Source organism: Micropterus dolomieu, linkage group LG03, assembly GCF_021292245.1.
Source record: "Micropterus dolomieu isolate WLL.071019.BEF.003 ecotype Adirondacks linkage group LG03, ASM2129224v1, whole genome shotgun sequence".
Lineage (NCBI taxonomy): Eukaryota > Metazoa > Chordata > Actinopteri > Centrarchiformes > Centrarchidae > Micropterus > Micropterus dolomieu.
The window spans coordinates 4,377,751-4,390,259 of NC_060152.1; positions in this window are offsets into that span (position 1 = coordinate 4,377,751).

Consider the following 12,509-nt stretch of genomic DNA (forward strand, 5'->3'; position numbering starts at 1 on the left):
TGGTTAGGTTTAGACAGCGCAAGTACTTGGCAAGGGTTAAAATAACTACATTATGTATGTCAGCTAACTTACTTAAGTTACGTTTCTTGCGTAACTTACGTAACTTACATAACCTACGTTGCTTAAATATTTAATGTTGACTTTTTGTTTCACTCGGGACACGAACACCGGCCTCCTGGTTGAAAGTCCGGTCTCTGGCCCTCCATCCACCCCAACCACCTCTGTACTAATTTCTGTTAATCATCATACCTACCTTTACCATCTGAAACTGACGCTACAGGGTCTCATAGTGCGGTGAACTATGACGCTATAGGGATACCCAGTGCGTTACAAACAGAGGCCACATTTGTTGGCAGTGGTGGGATGGCCTGCCGTGAGGTCTTTGGAGGCATGCCCAGTACTGTTGTGGAATGTGTGAGGGATGCCTATGTGCGTGAAGCACGAAAGTGCATTTCCCAAAGGGGAGGGTAGTGTGACAGTGTACCGTCACTACGGTTGAGTATGCGCTCTGGCTGCCATACCAATGACCCTAGCTCTTTCGATTTGCAGTCAAAGTTTCATTTTTTTGCAACCCTGTAAACTTTTACGTTAAATAATGTGACTTTGCATTAATAACATTAAGTTCCATAAGTTAACATGTGTGGTCAAGGCACACTTTGTGAGTTTTAACTCAAACTTCAAATTTGAAGTTCAGTGAACTATCATTTTACTTTTACAAGCACCGCATATTGAATATTACTGACGTTCATCTCTTGCATATTTCTGACCACCTCAAACCTTCCAAGTAGTTTAAAACCATCAAAACTACTCTCGCATGTTCCCAGAGTCCGTTTTCTCCGTCTGTTCTCCGCTGTTCTCCCTCCCAGCCCCCTCGTTACATCTCAGGCTGTGTGTGGCAAGTGGTTTGGATTCCTGCCTAAGGACTATTCACTGTGGGAGAACAAGGCCCCCCAGTGTGCTCTGTTTTCCACATTCCTCGGCCCTGACATCAGCCCGGCTGCAGGAAGGACGCTGCCTTAATAGTGAAACAAATGGCTGTGTGCGGGAAGAGGCCCCTCTGACCCAGCAGTCTGGCTGGCGGACCCCGGCAGGGAGGGCCCCCGCCATCTCTGACAGCACAAGTCACCACAACAATGCAATCAAAGGGATGCTTTACATACCACATGTTGTTTTGCAGCATAAATTAGATGGAGATGGCCAACGATCGTTAAGATGGATTATCCCCCCATAGACTGGCCATATGGAAATTTAGGTCACATGCTGAATGTAAATATTATGCTTTGCAAAATTGCAGCGTGAAGGCGACTGAAGACTGACAGCTTGTTTAGTTTTGGTTTCTGTAGCATTTCTGTCCTGGATAGTCTTTGTAGTCATCTTGTAGCAAAAATATTACATGGTTAAAGCTTAATGTGTGTTAGTACCATTCTCTACATATTATGGTGTACATTTCAAGTTTTTACATCCAGAGCTACGGTATGTAAATTTGTTTTGAAAACATATTTCTACCTTGGATTCTATAATTCATCCTGAGGGGAACATGAATGAACACATTTCATGACAATCCAATCCTGCATGTGCTCACCACATGGTGGTGCTTGAAATAAAAGTCAGTCCCTAGGAGTCATCCTCTGGGAACCATGAATCCTTGTACAAAATTTCATGAAATCTATCTGTTTCTTTGTGGATCAAAGTGGTGGACCAACAAACCAACATGCGATCCTTGGTTTAAGACAGACATGAGAAAAGGGCACAATTATAATCTTTAAATCTAAAGCAAATATAGAAAATAAACCATATCCATTTCATTCATAAGCCGCTACTTATAAGTACATTATTTGTTTCTAGAAATTATGCATATTAATTACATTCTAAAGTTAGAAATTCTCCTTATATGTACCATGGATTAATCTCTTGCTCTCAACTTCTTTTCCCTTATATGGGAATCCAAGTGCACGATTGCAGACACAGACAGAATGACCTTCAGTTCAGCATTCCCAAAATTGGAGAAGGACTGGTTGGGAATTCAATATTGTTTATTTTCGTTCCTCAGTACACTGATAACAGAATATTATTAACTCCAGCACAAAATGCATGCAACAAAAAGTCATGGCCAAAATGCTACATGTGCCCTTTTATAGTGACTTTCTTGTTCTATTGTAGTTCTACTTGCATTGTTTTCAACATTAAATAATGTCACTTCTACTAAGTTAGAGTCAACTTACAGGATTTTTACTTGAGTAGAATGTCTTCAGTACTTTGTGTTCCTTAAAAATATACTTTCTGTTAGGGTATAAAGCTGATGGCGTTTTCCGTTTTGAGTGTCAGGACTGTTGGCTATTTTATCCTGAATTTTTTCCACATGCAGTCATTCAATGAGGTATTCAGGCTCATGGCCATGCATTCACCTCCAGATGCAGCCTTGTGTCGGGTTTCCCGTAAGCAGAAGGCAAAACCAAGTGTGTGTGTGTGTGTGTGTGTGTGTGTGTGTGTGTGCCTGTGTGGGAGGGCAAGTGGGTTTGAACAGGGGGGGAGGAGAGGGAATAGTGGTTGCAATGGGGAGGTGTGTAAGCGTGGGAGGAGGAGACATCAAAGAGGAGGGGAAATAGGATCCCCTCGTTCAGACAAAGCAGGCCATGGGCTTCAGAGACAAAGGAAACGTGATCCACCACGTGACCGTGAACGCCACGCATGCCTCCCGTGTCTGGTTCCATTCAGCTTTTCACTCATTCAACTTTATCAGATCCCCAGTGCCACAACAAGCACTTGGACCAAAGTGAAATGTCCTCTTCAATTAAATATTTTGTGGTTTGAGTGTTTGTTAAAGTCTGTGGTTTGGTTACTTTTTAGAGTTTTGTGTTTTATTTTTGGTTGTTTTTTGTGGAAAACCACTCTGTCATGATTATAAATTGGTTTATAGTATATTAATAAATAACCAGAGAGTGAAAGAAGATCAGACTGCAGAAAAGTCACATAAAAACATGAGGGGAATCTGAAAACTATGTACCATATACATTTACTTGTGTTTAGAGTTGCCATATTGGCAAAATGGCAAAGTGAAATTTGAATGACTAATGTTGATAATGGACAGTGATAATGTTCGTATCTGATTCCTGCCACCAAAGGACTTGAAACATTGTTAAATGCTCCCTTTAAAATGTTAATTTCATCTGGAGTTACAGTGACGACTGTATCTAAAGAAGGGTTAGAGTCCCTAAGTAACGAAAGGGGGGATAGAGTGGGAGATGGGGAATCAAAGGAGTAAAATAAGCAAAGGTGGGAGACCTGCCTGTTTTTTATATTTCCCTGTTTTTTTATGTTTTATGTAAAGCACTTTGAATTACCTTGTTGTTGAAATGTGTTATACAAATAAACTTGCCTTGCCTAGAAAATGTCCAATACCTGACAAAAAGCCTAATTTCCAAATGTAATGAGATATGTTTTAAAGGGAGCATTCAACAATCTGTTAGAGGCAGAAATCACTATTACTACAATTACAGTTATTTGGACTTAGCACTTGGATAAGAAAGATTTGTTCTTGTTTTGAACAATTGTTGTTTTCTGTACTATAGAGTCCAACCAGGAAATATTAAATTTCCATGTTCTCATGTGAGTCTTGAGGCAGCATTTACACCCATATTTTTGTGTTAAGAATTTAACACTTTTGTGAATCGACATGTCCTTTTTTTATTTTTGTCATCATTGTTATTATTTTTTACTCCTACTGTGTAACGTGTCTGTTTGTTAATACACTGTTCAGGTCTGGATGTCCAAGGGTTACATAGTATAAGCAGTGTATTACGGACATGAGCAGCACCTGTTAGGAGAACACACAGCACTTATTGTTGAAGACTGCAGCTGTAGTGGATTGAGCAGGTTTCAGTAGACGCCTCGTTAAAGCTGAAATGACAATTGCAACTTTGTTTGCATAAAACATCAAAAACCAGCTGGGTTGGTTAACATGTCTGTGCTTTATGCTGGTTATCCATTAAAGCCATGACACACGATTTGTGACTATTGGAGTCTGAAACAGTTTCTACTTGTGTCTGGTTCCATCAATCTATGAAACTGAGAAGACAGGAGGAAGGCCAACACACACCAGCATATAAAGAAACATTGTGTAGTAATTTTATCTTAAAATTGCTTTAAAATCATTTCGATGTTACACTCACTTCTAATAGGTAGAATGGCGTAGAGAGTGGTGTTGGTGTCATGCTGGAGCCAGGCGAGAGGTAGGGGTGGACTGGTAATCTGGCATACCAGTCCACCAGTCAATGAAGTAATTTGGTGCCATATAGCAGAGTAAGAGTGTCTGTCACGTCGCTGCACAGCGAGCCGCTAATAGCAGCTTTATGGTCAGAGCAAGCTAGCTGCTGCGTGCTAGTCAACAACATTGCCAAGCAAACTTTTTGTAGTTTGACTGTGTCTTTTTCACACGTAGCTATATCCTTACCTTCAGGGAACGTATATCACGCGCGCGCCACGGTGCGGAGCCGAATGGCTGTCTGCAACTAACCACTGCACTGTGGTAACATATCCAAATTTCCACAGAAAGCAACACGAAAAACAGCTGCCGGCATCCGACACACTACGCTTGTTAGTTAGTGAGCTTCAAATGAGGCTTACCGTTCAGTTTCTGTCGACTGTCCCTCAAGATTACAACGTTAGTCCAACATTGCCGAGCCTGCTAGCCACATTAGCCGCGCAATATGCTAACGCCAAGTTAGCTAACCTTTAAAATAAACAGTAAAATAACACAATACATGGCAACACTTACAGCTTCCAAGTTTGAAGTCGGGTCACCTACAGCCCATGGTGATCCATCCTTGAACCGTTATAGAGCTCGTTACGGTTGTGGAACTTTTGAAGCACTCATTTATTAAATTAACAAGCCCTGAAGTGTAAAGTATGAAAATTGCGGTTGTTGCGGTGATTGCCATCCTCCGCGGTAGGCTTGACCAATAGCACGGTATTTCAAATTTGCGGTTATTGCGACTGCCCTATTCTCATTCCCAGAGCATCGCTTTGTCACGTCTTTTGGCGTCTGGTACCAAAGCTGAGTTACATTACTTAACTTACGTGAGTTAACTCACATAAGGAACAAAGTTATTTGAACCCACACCATGATCTCCTTCTAAACCTAACCAAGTAGATGTGATGCCTAAACCTAACAAAGCGTTAACCACTAGTTTTATTTTGAATGTCTAACTAGACGTTGCCTATTTATTAACTTGATGATGCCAAGGAGTCTTGACCAAGCGTCCATATGCGATGCCCGGGGATAAGAACAGGTTACACATGAGGTAAAACATAGGTAATGGGAAGGTGAAACATCATCAAGAAAATGTTTTGCCTCAACATGTCTGACATGTCCTTCTCATCCAGCTGAGTGTGTTTCTCCATGATACTTATCACCTCACACCCTTACCAGAGGGACTACTTGTGTGTTTATTGGTGCTTGAGTAATAAAACAGTCACCAAATGTGTGAAAGATCCTGCTGTTTTTGTGCGGGTTAACAGTCATTGTTTTCAACTTTTCATCCAAAACAGCTCAGAGAGAAAGTAGCCTACTGGGTTAGCAATCTTAATGCATGATATTTTAAAATACTTTTCATATAATGTTTAACTTGTTTTCCCCTCCATCTTTTATGACCTTTCATGGCTTTACCCACTGACATTAAAAGGGACATTTCACCAAAAATATATCAAAAAGTTAGTAGTGTAATCCTTCATATAGAACATCAGCTGTCTACAGCTTGAGTCATCACCATCATTCTTTGTGACATGTTTCTCTGTGAAAAAAAAAGATAAGATATATCCAGAAGAAATATCTCTCAAACCAGCCTGGCAGCATTTACTTCTCCACTACAGTATCTGCATGATGAGTATGTTGCATTGTGATTGTGTTTTAGTGGTAACACCTTCAGAATGCTTTTGTTAGGTCACCTAACTTAGGTATGTTAGGTATTAAAGCCATTCATGTTGAACCTTTTACTGAAAAAGATGGCTGAACCAAAGTTGTTTTGCTCCTTGGAACTCTACAATTACCTCAGATCTCAACCCCCCCAAAAAACACCTCCTTTTGAAATGTGTCAGACAGTGCCACCATCACCATCATCAAAACACCAAACAAGGGGATCATTTTTGAAGAATGGTGCTTTATCTTTTCAGTTCAGAGGCATGTAGAATCTATTGAAAAGCTGTTCTGGAGGCTCATATACAAACTGCCATACTACAACACTTTTCATGTGATTTTTCATTTAATTTTCCACCTAAAGGGTTATAAAGAGCATCCTGACTGCATTAGTTGAAACTTACTGGTCAAGACTGCCACACCTCAAAGTGACGTAAAAAACACACCTTACAGTAACGCTGTGATTAGAAGTGACTAAACTTAAAACCAGTACAGGCCACTGCAACAATGCTACTCTATTTATGGCTATTTCTATCTTCAAAAAATGTTTCAAACAACTAAACAGAGGAGAAAAGTAACTAAGTATTAGGCTGCAGCTGGATCTTCTGCTGGGTGGAGGCAAGGACCCAGTATAAGAGGCAGAGCATAATGAGGCTGATGGCTGGCAGCTGGTAACAGGCTCCTGCACACCTGACTCCACTCCTACAAAAAGGGACACACACACACACACACATTACTTTTTTACTTTGACACAGTGAGTCCTTTCTGGGTCTATACTTAGTTTGTCACAGGGGAACTTCATTCTATTATATCAAGAAACAACAAATCAGATGTGACCAGAGGGATATTGTAAATTTGACAGAATAATAGCCGTCAATGAGACATGAAAACAGATAAAACAATAAATTTATTGAAATGATAAGTGACGTCCTCAAAATCACAAAGAAGGCCTTCATCAGTGGAGTCTAGTTGCTTTGACGAGAGAAATATAATGACTGAGAGTCGACAGAGTGACATTAAATTCATTAAGAGTTGTGTTTGTGTTCACCTGATTAATATTAATCTTAACTCTCCTTATAGTTCTGTTTTCCTCTCCACCAATTCCTGAGGGAAATATCTAGTTCTTTAGGCGCTAGATGCCCCATTAGGTTTACTAGCTAGTTGCTTACGTTGGAGCTGGGCAGGTAGTGTACAGTGGACTTGAAATTACAGACTGTAAAACTAAAACAATGAGCTAAAAGATGCTAAAAAGCTCTGTAGAGCTACTAGGAACCACAAAGCTGAGTGATAATTCTCTGTGAGTTTGTCACTTTAAGCGGTCTCGTTCACATTACATATAGTTATTTGATCCAATGTTAATATAAAAATGTTTATTACAGCAGCTTTAAGTAAAAGTCCCTCTTCCACCACTGCAACTGAAACACCCATTTGTGTTTCACTGATCTCGCACTCAGATCACCACACAAGTCTTACGATGCTCTTTGACCTTGTAGTTATGTGCTGTATCTGCCACAGCCACACCTGGCACTATAATAATCAGCTAACCTATGCTATAGCTAGGTTTAACCTTTTGCCACATTCAAGGTTAAACTAATCAGGTTTATAACCTGATATCTGAAATTAGTATATGACACACCAGCCACGCCATTCTGGCATTTATGTGTTGGTGAGTTTGCAGAGTATTTCCTCACACAGATGACATTGCAACAATGCAGCCTGATTGTACATTGTGACTTTATGTTTTGTGTTCACACCTTGTGAGAATTACCACAGGGCACACAGTGCTCAGACAGACGGGTTTAGGCCAGCTTTGAGGTTGAATTAATCTTTTATATATTTCTGATGTGGTTTGTTTCATATTCACTCTGTGGTTGGTGCCAAGCGGGATAAAAACTTCTCCGCTGGGAACATCATAAACACAAAGCGAAGTCAGTGAAGGGCAAGCTTTGTGTTTGCTGTCAACACAGGCAAACTGATCACGTTGCACACGTAGCACACACACACACACACAACAGCCTGATGAGAACAGCCTGAGCTGCATTCTTACATGAGACAAAGGCCTTTTGTCTGGGGGTTTGAAAAATGTCACTGGAAATATCTCATTTACACCCTCTAGTGGTGGAAAAAAACACTAGAGACTTGGTGACGAGTTTTACAAGAATTCCCTTTATGTATTTATGCATTTCAGTGAATGAGGAAGCAGGTACATCCGGTTTCCAGTGTGAACCTGTGAGTGGAAACAATGGTGTGTGACTTAGAGAAGAGCTGAGAGACAACGGAAGAACAACGCTGTGGAGATTTGTGATCAGTTCTCACAAGATGGAGAAGAGAGAAGAAACAGAGTGCTTGTTGTTGATTTGGTCTCACCCCCAGAGACACTTGTGTTTGAATATGAAGGGAGAGCCCCACTGGCTTCCTGTTGAACTGGGAGAACCCCGCCTCGCCTCCCCCTCTCTCTAATTAAAATAAAAAATTGCTTTATTGGTGTGACATAAACCCCCGGAGTTAATGTTCCTACAAGCTGCAGTGTAGCAGGAAGTGAGGTAATATGTTGGGCAGTCAAAAAAGCCAGGCTGTAGTATTCCGTTCATGTGTTTCTCAGTTTCTGGTTGCTTCGATAACCTTCCACTCTTCTCTTCTCCATACTCTTCTTCTCTCTCCATACATTGCAAAGTAGCACTGAAGTTGAGCCTCATGCTTGAAGTTATTCTGTCTCGAATCACTAAACTGGCTCACACTTCCCCCTCCCTATGTGGTGAGTCATTAACTGGAAACACCTACGCACAACCCAATATACGCACACACACGCGCACACACACACATACAAAGATAGTTTCTGGTACAAACTAGTGGCTTCTGGAATTTTTGAGTACTGGTCCAATTATTTGGACAAAGCCTAAACCAGTGAAAAAACATATTCAATTCATGGGTTTTTACCTTCTGAGACAAACAGAAAATTAGAGTAGGAGGAACCTGACCACGAGGGGAACAACATATTTCATCACAATAACATTTTTGATTACACCACTGCCATAAAACAATGAAGATTAAATTGGCTTTGTTGACAATAAAGTTCAAAACATTTTAAGTGCCATAATAGATCCTCACGGAATATTACATTTTGATTTAACTTTTGACTCAGAGATTGTGACTCACTAGTGGTTACATCCATCTTTATATATCAGGCATTGTTCAAAACTACTCAACTTTGTTTTGAATTATACACAAACTGGAAAGATATATGTAAAGCTATATTACAGGTAAATTCTTGGGTTTTCGAGGCAATGATGCGGATGTGATGTGGATGAAAATGTAACATCTTATGTTTGAATGTTTCGCTCAGTGTAAAATGTAGCTCCAGCACTGTTTTGTGTCAAGCAGATGCAGAAGAGGATGTTGTCACACAGTTTCATTAAATTTAAGAGGAAATTTAAGGGGAAAGAGTTTAAAAGGTCAGTCCACCCAAATAACACATATACAAAAACATTTTTCACTCATGACCAGTGGTGTCAAGTAATGCAGATAAGTTTGGTTTCATGTTCTGATATTTTCAGATAATTTCCTCTGAAACTTCTGCTTCCAAACTAATACAGGTTAATTAGTGGTGCTCTAAGTAAAGGAAATTAAAATAAAACATTGTTGCGTTTACTGTGGATAATGCCTAGTTCTCACTATTTCTTTGGCATAAAGAAGTTCAAACAAAAATGTCCAGTTTAAATTAATTTTAATTCCATTTTTCCACAAATTCTATTTTGCTATATTTTAAGCCTCACAAATTTTATTGCTAATGGTGTGGAGGCAAAAATCTCCAAGCTAGATAAATCAAAACCTTCAGCGGATAAAACTATCTGCAGGGGATAAGTGAGACTGTCCATGGAGGCCAGGAAGACCCTTTGTGGCCTGGAAGCCTCAGCATTTGCATGTTTTCTGTAGTCATTTCATTCTTGCTTTCTGAAACTGGAAATTAGAAACCATTTTTTTGTGTGTTTTGAGTGAACTAACCTTTGAAAAAACTACCCGTCATGCACATGTAAAGGCTGCAGATGGAAAACATGTATCAGGATGAAGTAATGTGCAGACTTGCAAAAACAGATAAACTTAACACATAATTAGTGCTTATATGACGAATTATAATACAGCGTGGGAACCTGCCATTTTTCTGTTCACACTCTTATTGGATTATGCTGATTATACCCATTGCCATTGATAATGAATGACTGTTCTGCACACCTTTGTTTGTTGTTGTCACCTGTGTCTCTATTGATACTGTACAGAGTGCAGTCAGGTGGCATTCACGGGATGCTTTCTGCCATTCATATCTTTGGTTCTTAAGAACCAAAGATATGTATGGCATTTAAAGTTGAGGGTCAAGGTTTAAACAAACTATTCTGCAACCAAGGCCATCAGAGCACATACTGCTCCTCCTTTAAGTTTGCACAATTCTCTCTAGGTGTTTTATTAATAGATCTCTGTCGCTATTATACAAATAACTAAAAATTAAATACAATCAAAAGAAGTCTACCAGTACCACTGTGGAAATCATCAATACAATAACATTTTAACAGAATTATAGATGTATTACCCCAATAATGCAGTTATTGCTCATTACATGTCTTGTTTTTCTCATGCAGCCCCTAAGCACATTTATGTGCAAGTGCCAAACACTGGAGGGCATTGTACAGTCAAAACAGGGTTGCCTGTTTGAAGGCAATCATTTCATAAGTTTTCATTACTGTCTCTCTGCTGCCATCTAGTGGAGGAGTGGTTAGTGTAGATGTATAGAGTTTGGATAAAGAAACATCCTTAAAGTGCAGGAAATATTTTAAACATTTGTCTTTTGGAAATGTAAGATATTTAATATAGTATACAAAATTCATATAACAAAATGTTTAAATAAAGGGACAGTATCCTAAAAAACATTTACAGGTTTCTATCTTTATGTACCTCCCAAAGGTTATTAAGGTAATAGGGGAATTACAGTGGACAGTTTGCTGCTGTCAACAATAAATTTCCCTCTTGGTGGGGATTTATTATCATATTTTTTAAAAGACAAACCTGGGAATTACTGTAAGTAATAGTGATGGGAGAGCTTTGCCACACACTGCCTCAAAAGAAAAAATAATAATTTGAATCCAATACTTTACTATCAATAATACCTGAACCAGAAGAATTAATTCAAAACTTAAATGATAAAAGAGGAGAAATAAGAGGAATTTTGAAAGCAAGGTTGTTTTAATGATTGCTCTACTGATGACAATAACAAGGAAGTTGTCAAGGAAGACCAAGAATTGAAAGAACTGTGGAGAAGCAACAAAAAATAGAGAATTAGAAAGTAAACCACAGAGGAAAATATCAGTGGGAATGAATGAAGAGAAATGAAACCCTTGAGAGGGAAGGAATCAGTGTGGTGAAAAGTTAGAAAAGCAGGTTTACGAGAATGGGGTTTGAAATAAAGAAGACGAGGATTTGTTTCAGCAACCTTTTAAGTTGACTATTGACCATCTATTTGTAAATCCATTAACAAATTTGTTTGTTGAGCTAGCTAGATTCAAACTATGTTTTAATAAATCAGCTTGCACATTAAGAACTTTCTTGGCTAAAACAAGTCAAAACTCTAGCAACACTTACAGAAAAACTTGACCTTTTATAGGCTACAAGTAGGCTCACCTATTTAATCGTAAAGTATTTAGCATTTTCTGGTTTGTTTATTTGTGTGTGTGTGTGGATTTGGCTAATTTAAAATCTTCCCAGTTTACACAACTATTTATTTTTATTATTAAACAGCATTTCAATCAAATGTCAGGTCAGATATGTCAACCATGGACCTTCAGAACATGCTTTTTCCCCCTCTTCAATCTTTGGAGTTAATTTTGCCAGTTGGTTCAGTTAGCCCAGCTAAGTTACACTTTGCAGGTACTGGGGGTAAATATTGAGTAACAACTAGTTTTTATGGTGCAACCTGTTCTAATTCAGTGATGTGTAAATTTCCACTTAACACGAATATTCTTCAGGACTGTGAATGTGGGAAAGTATTCTTAACCGGATTTTAATGCTAGGGAATCATTTTACTTTTAATTTTGTTGGAGAAATCTACTGCAAACTGTCTTATGTGTTAGCAAAATGTTACTAATTTACACAACCAGCTGACGCAGAGCATTCATTTGAGTCATGTTTGTGTTTACCTGATGAATGTGTGTCCAATATTCACTCACTTTTTAGCTATGGTTTGGTAAAAATAACCAGCTAGCTGCTAACTTTGTCTGTCTGCACTTTGGAGATGGGCAGGTAGGTCTAGTGAACAATGAGTTTATCAGAACTCCTTTGCAGAAAACAGCTGCAAGGTTGAACCCTGAGAATGAACAATAGATACAGTAAATGTGCCATAAAAATAAAACAATGAGCTAAAATATGCCAAAGAGCTACTGCTAATTAATTGATTTGTTACTCTACCCCTTTTACATTTCATTTAAAAATTATAATAAAATTCCACTAATACAGGATATCACTGCCAGTTTACAACATCCAGTGAAACATCAATTTAACAAAAAAAAAAAAACATTGTCTCTTTGATATTAACAATTTCAGTCTAAATGTGAAT